Genomic DNA, 25,141 nt, shown 5'->3' on the forward strand with positions numbered 1-25,141 from the left:
CATCACCAATACTTGTATATATGCAATCATTAACAATTCACCATTACATATCATATATACAATCACCAACCACATCCAAAAATCACACAACATATAGTTGTCACATAATTACAACACCAATCATCTCCATATAACATATAATAACTTTCCATAAAGGATTCACAGTCAATTGATTCTCAAAAGTCATCTTTAGTCAAGTTCGTCTCTCAAAATCACAACATTAAATTAATTGAACATTTGAGTCAAAACCAAGTAAACAAGCTCAATTGCCTATGCCTTGTATTCTCACAATTCACATATGTGTGCAGTAGAGGGTACATAAGCATTTCATCGGCCAAATGCGACGAATTCACGAAAAACCCAAAGTTCGTCTCATTTTATCACTTTTCACAAAATTTTCCATTTTCAAAGCAAAACAAGTTCAAACTTGATGGAACCAATCACAACCATTTTTAGAAATCATATAAACAATATACAACTTTAATCCCACCTCAAATTCCGGAGAAAAACGAGTTTTCGGAAAAATCAACGTTTGAACCGTTTTTATAAAATTTAGACGATTTTCACAAATTCAAGTCCAAACCAAATCAAATCATGTTCCAGTAGGATTAAAAGCATAAACAGAGATTAATTAAGTCCAAAGAAACATTTTAGAAGTATCGGATTGGTCCCCAAGTGCTCGAAAACGAAAATCAAAATTTGCTGAACTGAGGCTAGGACGCGAAAGCGTCCTCTGCACGCTTAAGCGTCCTAGTTCCAGAACTCCTGGAACAGCACGCTTTTGGGACGCTTCTGGGACACTGATGGGATGCTTAAGCGTCCTAAGCACGCGAAAGCGTCCTACATCAGATTCCCAGAACTCAGTTACGGGTTCTAACCCAAATTCATCCCAAAATCCCATTTTCAATCCCCCAAATCACCAAAACAAGTTCCAGAAAGTGTTTATAGGTCAAAATAGGTTCAATACACTTAAACACATACAAGTTTTGGAATTAAATCATCAACATAACCAAATTCACCAATTTCTCAATTCATTCTCAACTTTCAACAACAATATCAAATCTCATCATTAATTCACCAATCTTGATACCCAAAGTACCAATTCAACAACAACATGTTCCAAATCAATAACAACAACTAATGAACACAAATTCATGCATAATTCAACATCACAACATCAATTCTCATCAAACTTGCTCAAGAACACAAAACACCAACAACTATGCATTTGAACATGTTAATTCACATACTAACATGCAATTATCACATAAATCATGTTCTCAAACATAACAACAACAATTATGCACGAATTTGACAACAATTAGGTTCAATTAATCAATTCAACAAAAATGGGTAAAGAGAAAAAAAAATGAATTATGGTTGAAACCTAACCCCCTTACCTCTAGCACCAAGAATCTCTAACCCAAGCTTCAATTGAGCTCCTAGATGATGAATCCCCTCTTCAAGCTCTAACCCTTGTTCTTCCCTCTAGCCTCTTTCTCTTCTCTTCTCAAATGAAATGAAAATGTTTGTAAAACCTAGTTTTACCAACAACTAGAGTTTATATACTAGCTCTACTCAATTGGGCTTATTTCTTAAACCTTAATGGGCCTAACCCATTTCTATTCTAACACTCAAAATGTCACTACTCACTTACCGGTAAAATATAACACTAACGGTCACTTAACGGTAAATAAAATAATTACTACACCCTCTAGCAATTAGTAAAATAAAATCCTCACTAAGCACTAAAAAATAACTTTCTGCAAAATTACAAAATTGCCACTGCCCTCAAAATGACTAAAATGCCCCTAAGCCCAAAATGACTAAAATACCCTTCTAACACCGAACTCTACGAATCCCAACCAAAAATACACACAGAGACAAATAATCACATAAGAGCACATATAACACACATAAATAATAAAATAAACTAGCGAAAATCGGGCTGTTACAACTCTCCCCCACTAAAAAGAATTTTCGCCCTCGAAAATTACCTGAAGGAAACAACTCCGGATACGCAACCCTCATCCTACTCTCCGATTCCCAAGTGGCACTCTCACCGGTTGGTCCAATCCACATCACTTTAACCAAAACGACTTCCTTGCCACGCAAACGTTTCACTTCACGATCCTCAATCCTAACCGGCCAAGTCTCAACAGTTAAATTATCCCTTACTTCCAAATCATCCACTTGAATCACATGGGACGCATCATACACATATTTCCTCAACTGAGATACATGAAACACATCATGAATATTCGACAAAGATGGCGGTAACGCAATCCGATATGCTACAACCCCAACCTTTTCAACAATCTCAAAAGGTCCAACAAAACGAGGAGTCAACTTCCGACACTTCAAAGCACGTCCAACACCAGTTACAGGATTCACTCTCAAAAACACATGATCACCAACCTGAAATTCGATGTCCTTCCTCCTCTTATCATGATAACTCTTCTGCCTACTCTGAGACGCTCTCATCTTCTCTTGAATCATCTTAACCTTCTTGGTCGTCTCTTGCACAACTTCCGGTCCTAACAAAGCACTTTCTCCTGACTCATACCAACACAAAGGAGTTCTACACCTCCGACCATACAAAGCCTCAAACGGTGCCATCCCGATACTAGAATGAAAACTGTTGTTGTAAGTGAACTCAATCAACGGTAAACATTCAATCCAACTGACACCTTGCTCCAACACACAAGCTCTCAACAGATCTTCCAAACTCTGAATAGTCCTCTCCGTCTGACCATCAGTCTGAGGATGATAAGCAGAACTCAATCTCAACTTAGTTCCCAAAGCATCTTGCAAACTCTCCCAAAACTTAGAAGTAAACCTCGGATCCCGATCTGACACAATACTAGAAGGAACACCATGCAATCTAACAATCTGCTCAATGTAGATCTCAGCCAACTTCGCCACAGACATACCAGTCTTAATAGGAACAAAATGTGCCGACTTCGTCAACCGATCAACAATCACCCAAATAGAATCAAAACCCTTAACAGTCTTCGGCAAAGCTCCAACAAAGTCCATAGAGATACTATCCCACTTCCACTCTGGCACAAACAACGGTTGCATCAAACCCGACGGTTTCTGATGTTCAATCTTAGACTTCTGACACACCAAACAAGCATACACAAACTCTGCAATATCCTTCTTCATCCCAGGCCACCAAAACAACTTCTTCAAATCTTGATACATCTTAGTCGCTCCTGGATGAATACTCAAACTACTTCTGTGACCTTCTTCCAAAATCTGCTTCTTAAGCTCAAGTACACTTGGCACACAAACACGATCACGAAACATCAAAACACCGTTCTCATCCAATCTAAAGTCTCCACCTTTGCCTTGATTAACCAACACCACTCGATCTACAAGTTCCAAATCTTCCTTCTGACCATTCTTGATCTCCTCCAGAATATTACTTGTCAGCTTCAACATTCCCAACCTCACACCATCCGGTGTTAACTCACTAACCAAACTCAAGTCTCGAAATTGCTCAATCAACTCCAACTCCTTTACCATCAAAGCAGACATATGCAACGACTTTCTACTCAAAGCATCAGCAACAACATTGGCCTTTCCAGGATGATAGCTCAATTGGAAGTCAAAATCCTTAAGATACTCTAACCATCTCCTCTGCCTCATATTCAACTCCTTCTGGTCAAACAAGTACTTCAAACTCTTATGATCACTGAACACTTCAAACTTAGAACCATACAGATAATGCCTCCAAATCTTCAACACATACACCACGACCGCTAATTCCAAGTCATGAGTCGGATAATTCTTCTCATGCACTTTCAACTGCCTCGAAGCATAAGCCACAACCTGACGATTCTGCATAAGCACACCACCAAGACCCATCTTAAAAGCATCACAATACACAACAAACGATTCCTTCGGATTCGGCAAAATCAACACTGGAGCTGACGTCAACCTCTTCTTCAACTCTTGGAAACTCTTCTCACACTTAGCATCCCAAACATAAGCTTGTCCTTTCCGAGTCAACTGCGTCAATGGCAACGCCAACTTAGAAAATCCCTCAATGAACCTCCGATAATATCCCGCCAATCCAAGGAAGCTTCTAACTTCAAAAACAGACTTAGGTGATTCCCACTGCAACACTGCATCAACTTTCGACGGATCCACGGCAATACCACCTTTAGAAATCACATGACCAAGGAAACTCACTTCCCGCAACCAAAACTCACACTTCGACAACTTAGCAAACAACTTATTCTCCTTCAAGACTCCCAACACAATCCTCAAATGCTCGACATGGTCTTCTTCAGACTTCGAATATACCAAAATATCATCTATAAACACCACCACAAAACGGTCCAGAAAAGGATGAAATATCCTATTCATGTATTCCATGAAGACACCTGGCGCATTAGACACTCCAAATGGCATCACAGAATACTCATAGTGTCCATACCTCGTTCTGAACGCAGTTTTGGATATATCTTCCGCCTTCACTCTAATCTGATGATATCCTGATCACAAATCAATCTTGCTGAAAACTTCTGCACCAACCAACTGATCCATCAAATCATCAATCCTCAGAAGCGGATACCGATTCTTGATTGTCACCTTGTTCAACTGCCGATAATCCACACACAACCTCATGCTTCCATCTTTCTTCTTAACCAACAACACAGGAGCTCCCCACGGAGAAACACTCGGCCTGATAAACTGTTTCTCTAACAACTCTTCCAACTGCTTCTTCAACTCTCCCAACTCTGATGCAGACATCCGATACGGCGCAATCGAAATAGGACTCGTTCCAGGCACCAAATCAATTGCAAACTCAACCTCTCTCTCCGGTGGTAACTCGGTAATGTCGTCCGGAAAAACTTCTGGAAATTCTTGCACTACCGGCAAATCACCAACTCCTTTCTCACTACTCTCCTTCAAGGAAGCAAACATCGTGAACACACAAGCTTCGCCATCCAAAGACTTCTTCACTTGCTCCGCGGTTAAGAACCTTCCGCCTTCTTCAGCTACCGGTTTAGAAAACGTTACACTCTTGGTCAAACAATTAATGTTAACACCAAAAGTCAACATCCAATCCATACCAAAAATTACGTCCATATGCTTCAACAGAAGACACACAAGATCCAACTCAAAGTCAACATTACCAAAACTAACAGGACACTTAGCACACACTAAAGAAGTAGTCACTGAACCACTAGCTGGGGTATCGATAACCATCCCTCGAGACAACGGAGTCACAACCAAACCCAAGCGCTCAACACAATTCGCCGCGATAAAAGAATGAGTAGCACCAGTATCAATAATTGCAATCAAAGGAGTACTATTGATAAAACACATACCTCGGATGAGATTATCAGGATTCTCCACCTCTTCCGCATTCAATGCAAACACCTTCCCCGCCGCCTTCTTCGGCTGGGTACACTTAGTACTGATATGCCCTTTCTCACCACAATTGTAGCAAGTGATCTCCTTCTTGCACTCTGCAGCCTTGTGACCTGCTTCTCCACACTTGTAGCACTTCTCACCACTCTTGCAATCATTAGCAAAATGACCCAATGTGCCACACTTGTAGCACCTCACCTCAGCAACATTCACCTTAGAGCCTCCACCAGATTCTCTCTTCTTGCCTTTGTCTTTGTTGTACGGCTTCCCAAATCCATGCCCCTTTCCTTTCTTCTCATTCTGAGCCTTGTAGTGATTAACCTTAGCCCTTCCAGCATCATCAAACATACGACACTTATGCACCAAAGTATCGAAATCACGGATCTCCTGAATACACATATACTGATAGATGTCGGGCCTCAAACCGCTCTCGAACTTCACACACTTGGAAACCATAGCATCCTCCGCATTGATGTACGGACAAAACCTCGAAAGCTCCTCAAACTTCGCCGCATACTCAGCCACCGAACGGTTCTCTTGCTTCAAGTTCAAGAATTCCACTTCCTTCTTGGTCCTCAAATCCTCAGGAAAGTACTTCCTCAAAAACTCAGTCTTGAACCTAGTCCAAGTCACAGCTCCACCAGCCTCAAGCCTTCCCTTAGCATTGGTCCACCAATACTCAGCCTCCTCTGCAAGCATATGAGTAGCCAACCTGACCTTCTGGTCCTCACTAGTCACCATAGCACGGAAGATCCTCTCCATGGTCTGCACCCAACTCTGAGCTCCATCCGGGTCATATCTACCCTTGAACGTCGGCGGACTGTTCCGCAAGAAACGATCCAACCTTCGCTCCTCAGCCTCACCAGGATCACGATGACCAACTGCCGCCTGCTCATTAGCCTGAGCCAACGCCTGAGCCATCGAAGCCAAAGCCTGAGCAATTGCCGCATCATCTCTACCACCAGCCATCTCACTTCTACACAAAACCGACCAACAGATAATAACAACAGCACAACAACACAAGAACAAGTATCGAAGGCAACTCATTACCATTCGCATACTAACAGGGTAAATCAACATACACTAGTCTACTAGTCCAGACAAGACTAACCACGGCTCTGATACCAACTTGTAACACCCTATTTCTAATAAGCGGTAAAACGCGCGAATATACAACCATATTCTAGAAATAGATGCTACGTTTCCAAATAAACCACAATTGATACATGCATAAAGATCATGTCACATCACATATCAGCGGAACATATACATATGATTCATAGACATATCTGGATCTCCAATAAAATACATATGTATTCTCCAAACTCCAAATAACAAAATAGCTCAACAATTTCAAGACATAAAGTCAAATAACAACATGCAAAGACTATCCTAGATCAGAGCCCTAATCTAGACACTTGCATGAAAAAGAGGACTCCACTCCTCGGCATCAACAAGCAACACTAAGCATTCTGCACTCCATCTACCCGTCCATACAGAAAGGTAGGTGGTAAACCACTGAGGGTTAGCATTACATCATCATAATCCATATAAGATTAATAAGAACTTTGGAAATGAAAGATATAATCGAGGATAAAGAATGACAATTCATACATAGTTCCACAATATTCACAACATGTAATAATCCAAGATCATTCAATATCATCATATCAAGTTCATATCCACAAGTGTATCTTACACATATCACAACCTCACCTTGTCAATCAACAATTAACAATTCAATCCGCAAGTACAATTAGCAATAATCAACCATCAAACACATCTTAATGCAATTCAATCCACCAACAGTTTATGCAATGTCTCTAGACTCATCTAGATGCATGTGGTACCAAAACACCTCAAGGTCGTCACCTTTGATGCAACAAAAACATCGTAATCACCTCCATTGGATATATAATCCACCACCATCAGTCATGTATGCATGAACATATGACTCAACTACAAATGCATATGTTCACACAAACAATAATCACCTCACCATCACCAATACTTGTATATATGCAATCATTAACAATTCACCATTACATATCATATATACAATCACCAACCACATCCAAAAATCACACAACATATAGTTGTCACATAATTACAACACCAATCATCTCCATATAACATATAATAACTTTCCATAAAGGATTCACAGTCAATTGATTCTCAAAAGTCATCTTTAGTCAAGTTCGTCTCTCAAAATCACAACATTAAATTAATTGAACATTTGAGTCAAAACCAAGTAAACAAGCTCAATTGCCTATGCCTTGTATTCTCACAATTCACATATGTGTGCAGTAGAGGGTACATAAGCATTTCATCGGCCAAATGCGACGAATTCACGAAAAACCCAAAGTTCGTCTCATTTTATCACTTTTCACAAAATTTTCCATTTTCAAAGCAAAACAAGTTCAAACTTGATGGAACCAATCACAACCATTTTTAGAAATCATATAAACAATATACAACTTTAATCCCACCTCAAATTCCGGAGAAAAACGAGTTTTCGGAAAAATCAACGTTTGAACCGTTTTTATAAAAGTTAGACGATTTTCACAAATTCAAGTCCAAACCAAATCAAATCATGTTCCAGTAGGATTAAAAGCATAAACAGAGGTTAATTAAGTCCAAAGAAACATTTTAGAAGTATCGGATTGGTCCCCAAGTGCTCGAAAACGAAAATCAAAATTTGCTGAACTGAGGCTAGGACGCGAAAGCGTCCTCTGCACGCTTAAGCGTCCTAGTTCCAGAACTCCTGGAACAGCACGCTTTTGGGACGCTTCTGGGACGCTGATGGGATGCTTAAGCGTCCTAAGCACGCGAAAGCGTCCTACATCAGATTTCCAGAACTCAGTTACGGGTTCTAACCCAAATTCATCCCAAAATCCCATTTTCAATCCCCCAAATCACCAAAACAAGTTCCAGAAAGTGTTTATAGGTCAAAATAGGTTCAATACACTTAAACACATACAAGTTTTGGAATTAAATCATCAACATAACCAAATTCACCAATTTCTCAATTCATTCTCAACTTTCAACAACAATATCAAATCTCATCATTAATTCACCAATCTTGATACCCAAAGTACCAATTCAACAACAACATGTTCCAAATCAATAACAACAACTAATGAACACAAATTCATGCATAATTCAACATCACAACATCAATTCTCATCAAACTTGCTCAAGAACACAAAACACCAACAACTATGCATTTGAACATGTTAATTCACATACTAACATGCAATTATCACATAAATCATGTTCTCAAACATAACAACAACAATTATGCACGAATTTGACAACAATTAGGTTCAATTAATCAATTCAACAAAAATGGGTAAAGAGAAAAAAAAATGAATTATGGTTGAAACCTAACCCCCTTACCTCTAGCACCAAGAATCTCTAACCCAAGCTTCAATTGAGCTCCTAGATGATGAATCCCCTCTTCAAGCTCTAACCCTTGTTCTTCCCTCTAGCCTCTTTCTCTTCTCTTCTCAAATGAAATGAAAATGTTTGTAAAACCTAGTTTTACCAACAACTAGAGTTTATATACTAGCTCTACTCAATTGGGCTTATTTCTTAAACCTTAATGGGCCTAACCCATTTCTATTCTAACACTCAAAATGTCACTACTCACTTACCGGTAAAATATAACACTAACGGTCACTTAACGGTAAATAAAATAATTACTACACCCTCTAGCAATTAGTAAAATAAAATCCTCACTAAGCACTAAAAAATAACTTTCTGCAAAATTACAAAATTGCCACTGCCCTCAAAATGACTAAAATGCCCCTAAGCCCAAAATGACTAAAATACCCTTCTAACACCGAACTCTACGAATCCCAACCAAAAATACACACAGAGACAAATAATCACATAAGAGCACATATAACACACATAAATAAATAATAAAATAAACTAGCGAAAATCGGGCTGTTACAGGATTCCTCCGTCCAAAAGGAATTTACTAGCCCATCTTCTCAAGGTCTTTTTATCCCTGTTGGAAGCACCAGGTGGATATTCATGATGCTGCAAGAACTGTTTGATATTATAATACCAAGGTTTTCCATTATTCACATCTTCATCAGCCTGATCTGGCATATTTTCAATAGTAAACACATGAGCGGGTCTATCAAGACGCTGCACTTTGATTACGGGCACATCATTCCAGTGGTTCACACGAAACATGGAAGATAAAGTAGCAAGCGCATCAGCCATCTGGTTTTCATCCCGAGGGATATGGTGCAACTCAACCTTGGTGAAGTATGTCAACAAACGTCTTGCATAGTCACGGTAAGGGATCAGCTTCTCATGATGAGTCTCCCATTCACCCTTTATCTGATTAATAACAAGCGCAGAATCTCCATAGACATCAAGGTGCTTAATTCTCATATCAATGGCTTCTTCAATGCCCAAGATGCATGCCTCATATTCAGCCACGTTGTTTGTGCATTCAAATGTTATTCGAGCAGTGAAGGGAATGTGGTGCCCCTGCGGAGTTACAATGATGGCCCCAATCCCTTTACCATAAGCATTGACAACACCATCAAAGACTAATCCCCACTTGCTATTGGGATCTGGCCCTTCATTGATCAGTGGTTCTTCACAGTCTTTTGCTTTCAGATACATAATCTCTTCATCAGGGAAATCAAACTTGATCGGCTGGTAATCATCAAGAGGTTGACAAACGAGATGCTCAGCAAGGATACTTCCTTTGATTGCTTTCTGATCTTTGTACACAATATCATATTCAGACAACAACATTTGCCAACGTGCAATCTTCCCAGTAACAACAGGCTTCTCAAAGATGTACTTGATTGGATCCATTCGGGATATCAACCAGGTTGTATGATTCACCATATAATGCCGTAGGCGTTTGGCAGCCCAAGCTAAAGCACAACAAGTCTTTTCAAGCATTGTATACCGAGTCTCACAGTCGGTGAATTTCTTGCTCAGATAATAGATAGCATGTTCTTTCTTTCCAGTCTCGTCTTATTGACCGAGAACAGAACCCACGGAATCATCTAACACTGACAGGTACATAATCAAAGGCCTTCCTTCCACTGGCGGGACAAGGATAGGTGGTTCCAACAAGTACTCTTTAATGCTATCAAAAGCTGCCTGACATTCATCATTCCATACAACAGGTTGATTCTTTCTGAGCAATTTGAAAATTGGTCCGCAGGTAGTAGTCATGTGAGATATGAATCTTGAAATATAATTCAGGCGTCCGAGGAAACCTCTGACTTGCTTTTCAGTTTGAGGGGCCGGCATCTCTCTGATGGCTCGAACTTTGTCAGGATCAACTTCAATGCCTCTTTGACTGACAATGAAGCCTAGCAACTTTCCGGATCTTACACCAAATGTGCACTTGTTAGGATTCAACCGCAGCTTGTACTTTCTTAATCTTTCGAACATCTTTTTCAAATACACCACATGCTGCTCTTCATCACTTGACTTCACAATCATGTCATCAACATATACTTCAATTTCTTTGTGAATCATATCATGAAACAGAGTAGTCATACCCCTTTGATAGGTTCCACCAGCATTTATCAAGCCGAACGGCATCACTTTATAACAGAATGTTCCCCACGGAGTGATGAAGGACGTCTTTTCTCTATCTTCAGGTGACATCCGTATCTGGTTATAGCCAGAAAAACCATCCATAAAGGAGAACACTTTGGATTGAGCAGTACTGTCAACAAGCACATCAATATGAGGCAATTGGAAGTTATCTTTTGGACTGGCTTTGTTCAGATCTCTGTAATCGACACACATTCGAACTTTCCCATCTTTCTTCGGTACTGGTACAATGTTGGCAATCCACTATGGATATTCAGCTGTCATGAGGAAGCCCGCATCAATTTGCTTTTGCACCTCGGCCTTAATCTTAAGAGCCATGTCTGGACGAGACCTTCTCAATTTCTGTTTGACAGGAGGGCATTCAGGTCTTGTCGGTATCCGATGTTCCACAATCTTGGGATCTAGACCCGGCATATCTTCATAGGGCCATGCAAAGACATCTGGATAATCACGGAGAAGCTGAGTAATCTTCTTTTTCACTTCTTGCTCAAGTGCAGCACCAATCTTGATCTCTCGCTTGTTCTCTTCAGTACCCAGGTTGATAAGCTCAATCTGTTCCTGGTGAGGCTGAATGGCTCTTCTTTCTTGCTCAAGCAGTCGAGTGATCTCATACGGTATCTCTTCATCATCCTCCTCATCTTCAGCTTCATATACAGGGAATTCAAAATTTGGAGGAACCATAGGGTCATTGTGTTCAACGGGTTTATTATGGTTCAATCTGCATAATATGATTGGGATGATTTTAGAAATTTTTTTTTTTCATGCAGATTTTTGAAATTAATAAGAAAATACAGATGTTTTGGTTTTTTTCTGGCATTACCATTATTTCCAAGAAAAAGGCACTAAAAAGTATAAAAAACAAAGAGTCGCGGAAAAGACGACAACTTTTATTGATAACGGCAATGCCGAAACAAACACGCCCTTACAAAGACATCACTTTCGCCTTGGGCAGAGCGAAAGGATTGTTATTTTGAAAACAAAGAAAAGCATGAGCAACAAGACACATTACACGGAAGCATGCATGACTAAAGGAATATTAATGGCCTCCCAATTTCTCATGGTGCCTCCTGGTACAACAAACGTAGGCACATAACTACTTTCAGCAGCATCTTCAGCAATAGCATTGATGAACCCAGCAATATAGAAAGTTCCTGTTGAAACGCCTGAGGTCGGGGAGAACCCAAGGCCCTCTTTACGCTTGTTTTCCAAAATCTGTATCACTTTGCCCCAGCCAGCAGCTTGCCCTTCTTGAACAGCTTTCTGGGCGTCTTTCAATGAAGCCATACTAGTACTAGCTCTCCGGGGTTCTGCACCTTCAACAGTCAAGCCTTGGAATGACGTCCCTTCAGCGGACCCTGCTTCAACACAAGAGAAAGATAACACTTGGCTAACCAGATACGCTTCTTCACCATGTACAGTGACAAGCTTACCATTCCTCATAAACTTGAGCTTCTGGTGCAGAGTAGAAGTTACTTCCCCAGCGTCATGAATCCACGGTCTTCGAGGAGACAACTGTAAGAAGCATTGATGTCCATGACCTGGAAAGTGATCTGAAATTTCTCAGGACCAATGGTAATTGGTAGATCTACCTCCCCAAGAACATCCTTGCGAGATCCGTCGAAAGCCTTAACCAAGTAGCTGCTTCCCCTTAGAGAAATTCCATGATGACCCAACTGTCTCAATGTAGACTCAGGCATGACATTTAAGGATGATCCAGTGTCCACCAGTACATTGGATATCATGTCAGACTTACAGTGCGCTGAGATATGCAAAGCTAAATTGTGGTATTTCCCTGCTTCGGGAAGCTCATCGTCACCAAACCCCAAGTTATTGCAAGCAGTAATGTTACCCACTATTCCATCGAACTGATCCACGGAGACTTCATGATCAACATAGGCCTATTCCAGTACCTTCATTAACACTTTCCTGTGAGCTTCTGAGCTCAAGAGCAGAGACAAGATGGATATTTTTGATGGAGTTTGCAGCAGCTGGTCTACAATCTTATAATCGCTCTTTTTGATAAGCCTCAGAATTTCGTCTAGATTAGACTCTTCAATAGACTGGCCTGATGGGCTGACATTCTTGTCAATTGGAGGAGCAACTGGTGGAGTTATTGTAGCAACAGGTGTAACCACCTTCTTTTGGAACAAGGGTGGACGGACCTTTCCGCTTCTCAGCGTTGTGACTTCTCCGGCAGCGTTATCAACCGTAGCTGGGGATACCAGAGGCACTTCCACCCCATTCTCAATCATAGTTGCATCATACTTGTAAGGGATTGCCTTCGTAGAGGTATAAGATACTGGGCCAGGTAACCTGATTACTAAAGGTTCAACATCCCTTGTCTGAGATACACCTCCAGCAGGAGAATCATGAAACACTGGCACAATCACACAAACATCACTGGTAATCAAGTGTTTATCATCCATTAGGCTCTGTATATCATCTTGCACCACACAACAACCCATAGGATTTTGAAGACATTCTGAACAAGAGGCATGATCGTGATTAAACAAGGAAGCCTGGCAAAGTTTGACATGTAGCGGTACCAAAGGAGTAGCAACATTACGTACATCTAAAGTGGGAGCTTCTCGAGGAACACGAACTCCTTCGAAAGCCTCGATCATGTTAACGGCAGCGTGGTTTGGAAGTGGATTGTCAAGAACATGAGGAACACTATTTTCAAAAGTCAACCGTCCTCTGTCTATCAGATCTTTCAAAACATACTTTAGAGCATAGCAACCTTCTACATCGTGGCCTTGAGCGCCCTGATGGAAATCACAAGTAAGATCCTGCCGGAACCTGGGAGGCAATGGCGTAGGCGGAGGCTTGCCTGGTCTGGTGACACAGTGGCCTTTAGCGAGTAGAGTTGGGAGCAGATCAGCATACCGCATCGGTATTGGTGGGAAATAAGTCTTGGGCCGAGGACCCTGTTGTTGCTGCTGTTGCTGTTGAGCAGGAGGCTGTTGTTGTACCTGCTGAGCAATGGCATTAACGGGCACTGGTGGTTGACCCGGTGGTAGAGGATATTGCTGGTAGAATGGTGGGAAGAAAGGATGTTGAGAGTACTGCATATATTGGTAGGGTAGAGGTAACTGAACGGCAGCTATAGACTGGTTACCAGATACCATCCCTACTTCGGATTCTTTCTTCTTATGGTGGCCATTACCATACTTCTTAGGTGCACTAGCTGAAGATTCCCCCTTTTCAAGAACAATGATACCTTCTCTGACAGCCTCCTCTAGACGAGTTCCCATAGTAACCATGTCGGAGAAATTATTCGGAGCAGAGACTATCATTCTTTCAACATATTCCTTCTTCATAGTTTTCAGGAATGTCTGTGTTAGCTCTTCCTCATCAAGCCGAGGAGAAACACGGGCAGCTGCCCCTCTCCATCTCTGAGCATATTCACGGAAGGTTTCATGTGACTTCTGAGACAACGACTTAAGAGAATCCCTATTTGGCTTCAAGCGGGTATTAAATTCATAATGATTTTCAAAAGCAGCAGCGAGTTCCTCAAAGGTATGGATATTGTCTTTGCTTAAACCAGTATACCAGTCTGCCGCATCTTCCATCAAGCTATCCTGGAAGCAGTGGATCATCAGCGCATCATTATCTGCGTAGTTAGCCATCTTTCGGACGTACCGAATGACATGGCTATGTGGACAAGAAGTTCCATTGTATTTGTCAAAATCTGGCACTTTGAACTTCTTAGGAACTTCAAATCGGGATATCAGGCATAGATCACGAGCCTTAGCAGAAACACCGTTCCCACGGCTAGCTTTGACCTCGCGGAGTTCTCCAGCTAACTCTCTTAACTGTTTTCTCATAGCTTCCATTATAGGGTCCTGTCCACGCGGAGTGTCAACATCGATTACCTGTTGCACAGTGTGTACAACGGGGTCGGTAACAACAGTAGTCACTTGAGGCATAGAGGTAGACGTAGGAGTAAAAGTTGTCACAGGAATTTGTCCTTGACTGCCAATACCAGAAATACCAGCCGCAATATTAGGAGCATAGAAAGCTGAGAGTCCATAAGGACGTCCATTGGGCATAACAAACCGAGCATCAGACATCACAGTAGACAGTGGGATAGATGGAATCATTTCAGTAGAAGCTGGAACAGATGTGGCTAGTTGTTCTTGTGCATCCATCATAGTAGACATTGCGTCATGAGCCTTAGCCAAGTCTTCTTTCATAACAGCCAATTAGGCGCGGAGCTGAGCATTTTCTTCTTCAAAGTTAGCCATGTTTCTTCTCTTGTACAATCTTGTTTGATGAACTCTATCTGGTTGGTAAACTTTACGAGCACGAGCCACTTTTCAGACTACGGCAGAAGAACCAGGAGGCAATGAGCACGAGGGAAGTCTTTTGTGACCAATGAATGCATATGATGCATGAGATGTGTAAATGCATATGCAAAAGAGACTCTTTTTTGTGTTATCGAAGGGTCTTGTAAACATCGCTAAACAAACTGAAACATTCAAACATCACGAGGTCTTACAAGATATCTCCCTTTGAAATACTAAGCCAAGGGATAGACTTTGAAATGTAAAACATCAATAACATCTAAAAATAACAACAGGAAACAGAAATCCTCAAGCATAGGAAGTGGAAGCATCATCTTCGGACTCAGTCTCAGACTCATAACTGCAGTATCGGGCATAGAAGTTACGGGCACTCCTAGCCCTCTTGGAATCTCTCATAAGCAACTTATCTTTTTCTTCAATTTCTTTCCTAGCTTTAGCCAACTCTTTCTTCAGTGTCAGAACCTCATGAGTCTTCTGCTCATCCTTCCCATCCAAGGTCATGATCAAGTTCTCAGCCTCATAGTATCTAGTCTTCCACTGATGCTTCTCTCGGCTCTCCATAGCTAGATGCTCCTGATACATCTCCTGAGTAGGTGGGAGTAGAGGCAAAGGCAATGTTGGAATAGATGCAGACACATATCTCATGGCGGGGTAAGGCATGCCAATCTTCTCAGCTTGGTTTATCACCCACTGAGTATAGGCCTCATGAGCAATACCGGACCTCACACCCATATGCTTCACCTCTTTCTTCCGAAGCTTGGACCAAGCCTCTATGAAATCTTCCCTTATTCCCGTGGGTGCATTGGAGTAATGGAAGAAGTAAGGAGATGAAGCAAGATAGATTGGCTTCTCTTTCATCGGGAAACCAAATTGTCGCAAGGCGAGCTCCGGGTTAGAGTTGATTCCACCCCGGGTACCAAGAAGAGGCACATTAAGAAACTTTCCACCACCGAAGATGATTTCTTTGACTCTAGCAGCGGGAGTGAGCCAAACCACTTCATTAGGGGTGAGAGCCATGATCCTATGTGAAATAGTCCAATTCTCTGGATTATCATGGAAAGACTTCGGAAGGTGCGAAATAAACCACTTATAGAGGAGAGGTACACAACAAAGAATGTATCCACGATCCTTGATGGATCGATCGTGAATAGCATGGTATGTGTTAGCTAGCAAAGTAGGAACCGAATTCTTGGAGTGGAAGACCATAATAGCATTCATATCCACGAAGTCGTCAAGGTTTGGAAAGAGGATAAGCCCATAGATGAGTAGTGCAATAATAGCCTCAATAGTGTCCTGACAAGTAGCTTTGAGGTTGGCTTTCTCAAGTAAATACTCCAAAGTGAACCCTCGGATGTGAGCCTTGGTGACAAGATTCTTGGAGACATCGGTGGTCTTGAGATAGAGATCTTTAGCAATAACCAAGGGAGTAGGAGGATGCTCAAGTCCCGCGAAAGGTGTCCCCTTGGCTATAGGTAAGCCCGTCAAAGAAGAGTAAGCCTCTAGAGTAGGCATCAACTGAAAGTCAGGAAAAGTGAAGCACCGATAATCCCGATCATAGAATTGCACTAGAGTATGCACAAGCTTCTCATCCACATTAGTCCGGAGAATAGTAAGTAAATCCCCGTAACGGTGTCGAAAACCAATCGGATCCTTGATCTTGAGTGCCAAATCTCTCAAACTAGCCAAATCCACTTCCTTGAACTTGTAGGACTTAGTCTTCCCCATTCCTACAATGTTTACAAATTCAATTTGTCTAAGCCCTTCGATAAATGCATGGAAAAAGAATTTATGCATGTATGCATGTATGCAAGATTGTGTTCAAGTACGGAGAAAACATGGTGGGTTGGAATTCAAAGTCAAGGGGTCATGGGTGGACACGGTGTCCGGTGAATCTAGGGATTTGGATAATAGTAACCGGGTTCTAAAGAAGTTCCCAAGTTGCAACCTCTATGACGTATATCATGGTGTCACGAGACAAACACTCACTCCATGATTATCCGTAAGAAGGTCTAACTTGATCGTAGTATCGCGTGACGATTAAAATTCGAGACAACACTCGGTTTAGCCTCCGCACTACATCCTAGCAAATGGCCATGGATGGGTTTGGTTATCTACGGTTCATAGCGTCATAGAACAATTAGAAGTAAAGTGCCTAAACGCGACAACACGCGCCGACAACATCACCCCCAAAATGCCTTAGCTATGTGGGATTGATCGCATAATCCAATACACGAGGCAACCCTCGGAATGAATTGTCGACTATATCCCCCCTAAATCCTAAGTTCACTCAGCCCGGGTGTAGGACTTTTGATATTCTCACCCCACACGTTTGCAAGAGCTTAAGCATTTATTCACGTAGGAAAGCAAAAAGGAGCAAGTAAAAACGAAAGCGCAAGCGTGGAAATAAAGACTAGGCGTAACTCTCTAATCTCCCCAGCGGAGTCGCCAGCTGTTTTATCTTGGTTTTTCGGGTGTCAAACATTGATTACGTTTGAACCCTTTTTAACCTTTGATATCTCATTTTTTCTTGGGAAGGGAAAAAATAAGCAAAACCCGTTGAGAATCGAGGTCCGGGAGTTGTTTTTGCTACGGGAAGGTGTTAGGCACCCATAACGACTATAATATCCTATAGGAACCGTCTTTACTTTCTACGCGCGCTCTTTGCTTTTAAATGCTATTTGAAAAATGATATTTACACCTAAGAGTTTACTAAGTCAAGAATTGGAGGGAGAAGAAGGCATTTGAATCTTTATTTTATTTGAATTGAAGGAATATTGGTTCCTTGCCTACGTACCCTTTTAAGGGATCAAATCCACCGTAGTTCTCTTCCAAAAGGTTTTTGTTTTTGTTGATTGATTTTAAGTTTGAAAATGGAATTTTGAAGAATGAGAGGGAGAGGCCTCAAGGGCATAAGATTGTGAAAAAATGTGCGGTGGAATTAGTTATTTTGCAAAAGGAGTCTAAGTATGGTTAAAATTCATTAGGATTTTGTTTAAGAAAATAAAGGGAAAATCAATGGGATTTTGATCCCAAAGTTTATTTAGAAAATGATTTGAGTGATGCTGTTCATATTTTTTTGGAAAAGAGAATTTTTCTAAGTATCGTGATTCCTAAGCATACATCTAAACATACATTCCCTAAGCATACATCTAAAGTAACCATGTGATATGTGTGCATGTGTCGGTGCTTGTGTCGGTGTACATCATTAGAGTCCATTGTCCTTTACATCATTGGCCTAGATACATGCTATGGTCTTGCAAGAATTTAAAAGCATAAAGTAAAGTACAAAATCCCTAGGCTTTACATTCTAACTTTTGCATGAATTTTAAAGTGTAAGAAAATAAAGACTAAGAATATAAGATGGAGGATGAGATGCTTATGGAATGTATGAAACATGAATTGAAGTGGTTAGTAGTATAAGACATGATAGAATGGAAATTAAAAGCACAAGAAACACTAAAAAAACTTGACAAAAGATAACAAGACTCTTAACCTAAAAGTAGCAAAATATGCCTAAAGTTTACCATAACATCAAAGCAATTATATGACCTATAATCCTCACATCATGACAATTTTCTAAAGGCTTTATTACAATCAATGATATGAGAATTATAAGAACACATGCAAGTCAAGAATCATGATATATTTTAGACATACTTGGCACTTTATTTTCACAAACAAACATTCACATGACTTGTAAAACAAGCAAACACATACAATACATTCACATGCAGTAAAAAACACTTCAAAACAGCAAGAAATTCATTACAAATTCACACTTCACAAATCAATATCATGTATCATGATTAGGGATCAAGAACATGCACTTTTCACAAATTTTTAATATAAAACATCACAAAATAGCAAGAAAAGCATCACATTATTTTTTATCAATTTTTAATATGCAAAATCATCACAAAAATATCACAAAACTAACAAGAAACATACATGAAATTTTTTAGAATTTTAAAGGATTTTTAGACTCAAGAACATGCAAAACTTCACAAATTTTAACAAAAATAGTAAACAATTTAGCAAGAAATACCACATATATTTTCCCTCAGGTTTTAACACATAAAAATATCACAAAAATGTCAAGAAAATGTCAAGAACATGTAGAAAATTTTTAGGAATTTTTTTATCAAAGTTTTGAACACATAGAGGTGCAAAGAGCAAGAACCAGTGTTGAAATAGAAAAAAATCAAAGGAAAACGCAAGAAACCCAAACCAAAGCCCAGGCCCAAAGGGAAGGTGGATCCTGGATCCACAGGGAAGCAACAGAGGCCGTTGGATTGATCCACTTGGATCAAACCCTAGATCTAATGGCCAGGATGCAAGGCCAAGTGAACCAAGACTGAACCAGACCGGTTCACCTGCTTATATAAAGGTTTGTGGACCGGTCCACTTCATTTCTCCCATTCGTTTCTCTCTCTATGTCTCAGACTTCTCTCCCTTCTCTCTAAAACTCCGTCGTCTTCTTTGGCGGACTTGACCACCGCCGGTGAAGATTCCGGTGACGGAACCCAAATCTTCTCCGATCTACATGGATCTAAACCCTAAACTAACCTATTTTTCTTGCTGATTTCAAATATGAACTTAGATTTGAGAAATAAACGGTGAAACTCTGTAGATCTACATTTGATGTTTCGGTTTCTTATCTTTTTCAATCTTTTTCAATCTTTTTCGAAAGAACAAGTTCTGGAATTTGTTAACCTACTTCGTTTCACCGTTTATTTACATTCACGAACCTTCGATGATGATTTAAAACGAAAACGAGAAGGTTTCGTGAGTTTACCTGGATTTGAATGGAGATTTGAGTGAGAAGATGAAGAGAACCTTCGCGAACCTTCTCTGAGCTTTTGGTAAGTGCTTCGTTGTTGTTCTCCTTCTTCTCCTCTGATTCACTTCGAATTCAACTTCTCTTCTTCTTTCTCTCAACACTTTCCTTGCGATCGTGTTGAATTCGTCGTGATTTGACGAATTCACGCTTGAATTGCAAGGAAGAAAGTTCAGTGATGAAGATTACGCAAGTAATCACTGAGAACTTTTGCTAAATTCGAAAAGATTTTGTTGAATTGAACGTTTTGGCTTCGATCTTTGGAAATTTGCATTGATTTTGTGTTTTTGATGATGAATTTGTTGATTTGTGTTGGTTTTGGTGAATCTGGAAACGGTTAGGGTTTGTTAGATGATGAAGTTCTTCATGAGATTCATCATGTTCTTGATGAAAAGTGGTTTTGATTCTGTTAGAGGAGAGAGAATGGGTGAAGCGTGTTTGTTGAGTTGGCGAATTGTGATTGATGATGATCCTGTTGCAATGATTAAGTGGCCTTATATAGGCTGCCATGTGTTCTGATGCTCCAATAGGACGTTGACACCTGGATTGGACCTTAACAAACTCGGCCTTGGCTTAAAATTGACTTGAGGACCTTTCTGCAATTTTTGAGACTTGAGGGACTAATCTGCAATTTTGTTAAAAGGACTACAAAACAAATTCTAGAACAATAAAGGACTGGACTGCAAATTTTTAAGATTAAGGACTAAAATGTGAATTGAAAAAAAGACTATAAAAGAAAAAAAAATAAAATGGAAAGAAGGACTAAAGTGCAATTTCTGAAAGTAAAAGGACCAAAATGAAAATAATAATAAAAAATGGAATAAAATTGGTAAAATGGACAAAACGTAAAGTGAAACAATAAGAAAAACACAAAAAGGACTAAAATCAACCAATTACATAAATGAGGTACTTCAAAGTAACCTCTCTCTGTCAAAATTTCATGTGAAATGACCAAAATGCCCCCTAGGGACTAAAACGACTCAAAATGACTCAGATTCAATTTTAAAATGGTTTTTTAACAGGGAGTTAAAGCAAGAGTTTATACAAGCAAATTAAAAGACTCAGGGACAATTTTTTAGAGATTAAACAGAGTTTTAACACTGGAAATGACTAAAATACCCTTAAGGACTAAACTGACTCAAAATGACTCAAATGTAATTTTTTTTAAAATGGATTTTGACAAGAATTGAATCAAAGACTTCATTAAACCAATTGAAATGACTCAAAGACAATTTTCAGGGATTAAAATGAAGTTGGACACATGAAATGACTAAAATACCCCTTTGTTATGAATTTTGCAAATAATATTGAAATGAAGTGCAGAGACACATGCAATTGATCAGAGAGAACTTCAAAATGACTTGACATGCAAGAAAAACATTTGGATGGTTTTAAATGTAAGAAGACATAGACAAACTCACAGTTTGAAAAGATTTTTGAGGCAAAATTGGAAGATAAAGCAAGGTAAAATATCAGTGTAAAACAATTGCAAATTGGCAATCTTTCAAGAGTAATAGACATATATCAAAGATGGAAAAATATTCTGAGCAAGTATTTTTAGGTCCAAAATTTGGGTATAACACAACATCGTTCCCAAGTTCTTTAATGCCTATCTTAACATTTAATAGTTGTAAAATTATGGCTTGATTTCATTCTAGCAAGTATCGTTATCACTTAACAAGTTTGGTATAGGAGGGTATACTTCATTGCGAATAACTCATGAACCATACTCCCTTATCATAGCATATACTCTTCCGGACTAACCAATAGCTCTTCTACACTTTTGACATCACCATTTAGGTAAGCTGATTACTTCATCTGTGGTAACTCTGGTCTTTCTCGTCTTTCTGAAGTGATGATACATCCCTTATACTTTTACCTTATACATCACCGACTGCATGAGCGTCAATGCCCACTTATCATATCTAGAACTCCCCGCTCATCTTATGATGCTTCTTGCTAAATTCGTATTACTATCCTGAACATTCTTCACGAAGATTCTTTCTACTACATTCCATGTTCCATGGTCACCGTCCACAATTTTACCGATTAATTTCTGTGGCGCTACTCTGATTCCCACCGGCTGACTTAAACCAAAACTCTAATCCTTTGAGACAAGTGGAACTTCACATTCCTGTTTACCACATGGTTACTAAATTCTTGGTCAATTCTCGAGATCTTCCATGACAGTCTCATCTTGCACTTGAACATACCTTCCTCAAACACCTAACTTTGTATCCTCGTATTCTCGCATACTATATTTTGCCTAATCATATCTTTGCTTGCTCGTTGATTTCTCTTTTTAAAGAAAATTTTTCGGAAATTAGCACACGTGTTATTGACGTTGATGATTTTCCAATATCTATAATCATAAAAACATACTAAACCTAGGCCCCAGTCGTTACTCTAAAATCACAGAACGAGTTGACAAGACAACCGTGCTATCAAATCTTGGTTCTAGTGAGTTTAGTCCACTTTACATGAATCGTAACAGTCCGGTACCTATAAAATTTCTTTTGAATTTCAAAAATGTCAACTTCAATGACCCATGCACGTATATCTTTCTAAACTCAGGTAAACTTTATGATTCGACATCGTAACGAGCCTTAGCAAGTCAATCAAGCAAAACATAGGTTCGAGGGCTACTCATATCTCCGCAAAATCCAAGAACCTTGTGATTTCATAAAAATCTTCACCACTTTAACTTCTTACATCATACCTTCACATCTGTGACTTCCATTCTAAATGCCGAAACTCCTAAATCCTTGTTCTAAGCTCTTTCTTATCTCTTGTCACATTAACTTCCTAAGTTACCTTAAACCGAATCGATTTTCGTTAATGTTTGCTCATGCCTTTTCCTTTAAAAACTTTAGGATGTGATATGCATTAGTCACTTGATATTATAAAGGTTTTTGTCGCATAAAAGATTATGAAGTCAACTCTCCAATAATCACTGCATATCCTAGAGACGAACTAACAGTTTCCAGAGAACAAAAAAAAAAATTTCTCCCCAGGTTCGCTATTGGCGAGTTTCTTTAGCTCAATTTTCCTAAAAAAATTCTTTGCATGAAATTCTTATTTCACAAGTAATCCAATGCATATCATTCATTCCCATCATCGTAAAATATTCTATAATATATGTATGGCAACCATTAACCTTTTTCGATGCGTCAGAAAGTAATGTCTTAGTCCTGATAACATAAAGCTTTCACTTAAATCCTTAGCTTCTTCCACTACGAGTAGCTGACCTCAATACGTTGCTGCTTAACGCAACTTCCCGAACACTAGAACCTTGTCCACTATGAACATACAAGTCCATGAGTTCAATCACATAACGCTATTTCTGAGAGCCTACTAATTCCTTCAACCTACGTCGACCTCTTTCTATCTTATAAACTTGCACTTGTGTTCCAGAACACCATTCCTTTCTATACATTAAACCCGTTTCAACAATGACTCTTATCGAAGCTTTTGGTCGTACTTAGATATATCCAATATTGTCGGACCGTTCCTTCTAAACATTAGCTTACATTCCTGGAGGATTCACACTTCTACTTATTTAGTTCACCGGCCACCTTCTGGCACGATCAACTTCTTTCTAATACTCGTTCTGAGTTCTTACTTCTGAGTTCACACTTTCCAGTGCATCTTCATCACATACTTCATTCCTCCATGGTCATATTCAGCTCTCAGGTACCCGTTCTAATCGTCGAATGCTAAATTGAGTTGATCAGGCTCAACTAACAACAACAACTAGAACATTTACCCAGAACCCAATGGTCCCACTATCTTTGTTGTAACTTAATGACCCAAGGCACGATCTGAATCGACCTGCTCTGATACCAAATGTAACACCCATACTAGACGTATCTAGAAAGTCTAGCATGTGTGTTAGATTAGTACTGGATACATTAAAATATTTACAACAATAAAACTTTGAATGGATATCTTTACAACATTATACGTTCGTACAATAAAATCACAACTCAACTTTTCTAATATATAACAAATTTTGACACTTTTTCAAACGACACGAGACATCAAGATCAAACTAAACAGACTCCAGAGTGCTTTAACATGCTACATAGCAAAAACATAAAACTATTTAAATTGTGCTAAAGAACATCATCAAAAACATAAAAACTAAACAGCGAGGGCTTCATGAGATTCACTCATATTGTAAACAAGTTGCAAAACCTTGGTAAAACAATTTCGAACCAAAATTGCACTAATAAAATTTTGAGATGTATGACAAGGGAATGGCAATCAAAAGTCACCGCTATCAAGGAATCACAAAATCTCAATGCTCTTAGTATGATCACACTCTTTGGCAAACTAAAGGAACATGAGCATGAGATCAATCGCTTTAAATCAAGTGATGATGACTCTAAGAAGAAGGAAAGGAAGTCTAGTGACTTGAACACCACCTCGCCCGTCTCTACCTCTTCGACTCAGAATAATGAAGAATCTGATGATGAAGGTTTAAATGAAGAGGAAATGAGCATGTTTGTAAGGCGGTACAACCGATATATTAAAATAAATGGGTTAAAGCGCAATGATAAGAATCTAGTGAACTTTATAAAGGCCTCAATGAAAGAAAGAGAATCGATCAATGATGAGAAAGTGGTTAGTTGCTATGGTTGTGGTAAAGTGGGACACTATAAGAATGAATGTCCAGAACTTGCTAAAGAAAGAGGAAGATCAAGAACTAATCGAAACTCAAGAGGAAGAAGGGCATACATTGCTTGGGAGGAAGATGAAGTTGCCTCTAATACTAGTGATGCTGAAAACAAAGATGAAGACGACCTATGCTTCATGGGTCAAGCAAAGAAAGCCAAAAATGAGGCAATCTTCTCGGACTCCGATTCCGATTCTTACTCCGATTTTAAACCTACTTATAAGGACCTACAAGATTCCATTGAGGAAATGCATGCCAAATCTTCAAGTGCTTTTGATAAACTAATTGCTCAAAAGAAAACTATTTTGAAGTTAGAAGCCGAGATTT

The sequence above is a fragment of the Medicago sativa genome, chromosome 5, assembly GCF_051527215.1.
Source record: "Medicago sativa cultivar Bolivia chromosome 5, Bolivia_mono, whole genome shotgun sequence".
NCBI classification, from domain to species: domain Eukaryota; kingdom Viridiplantae; phylum Streptophyta; class Magnoliopsida; order Fabales; family Fabaceae; genus Medicago; species Medicago sativa.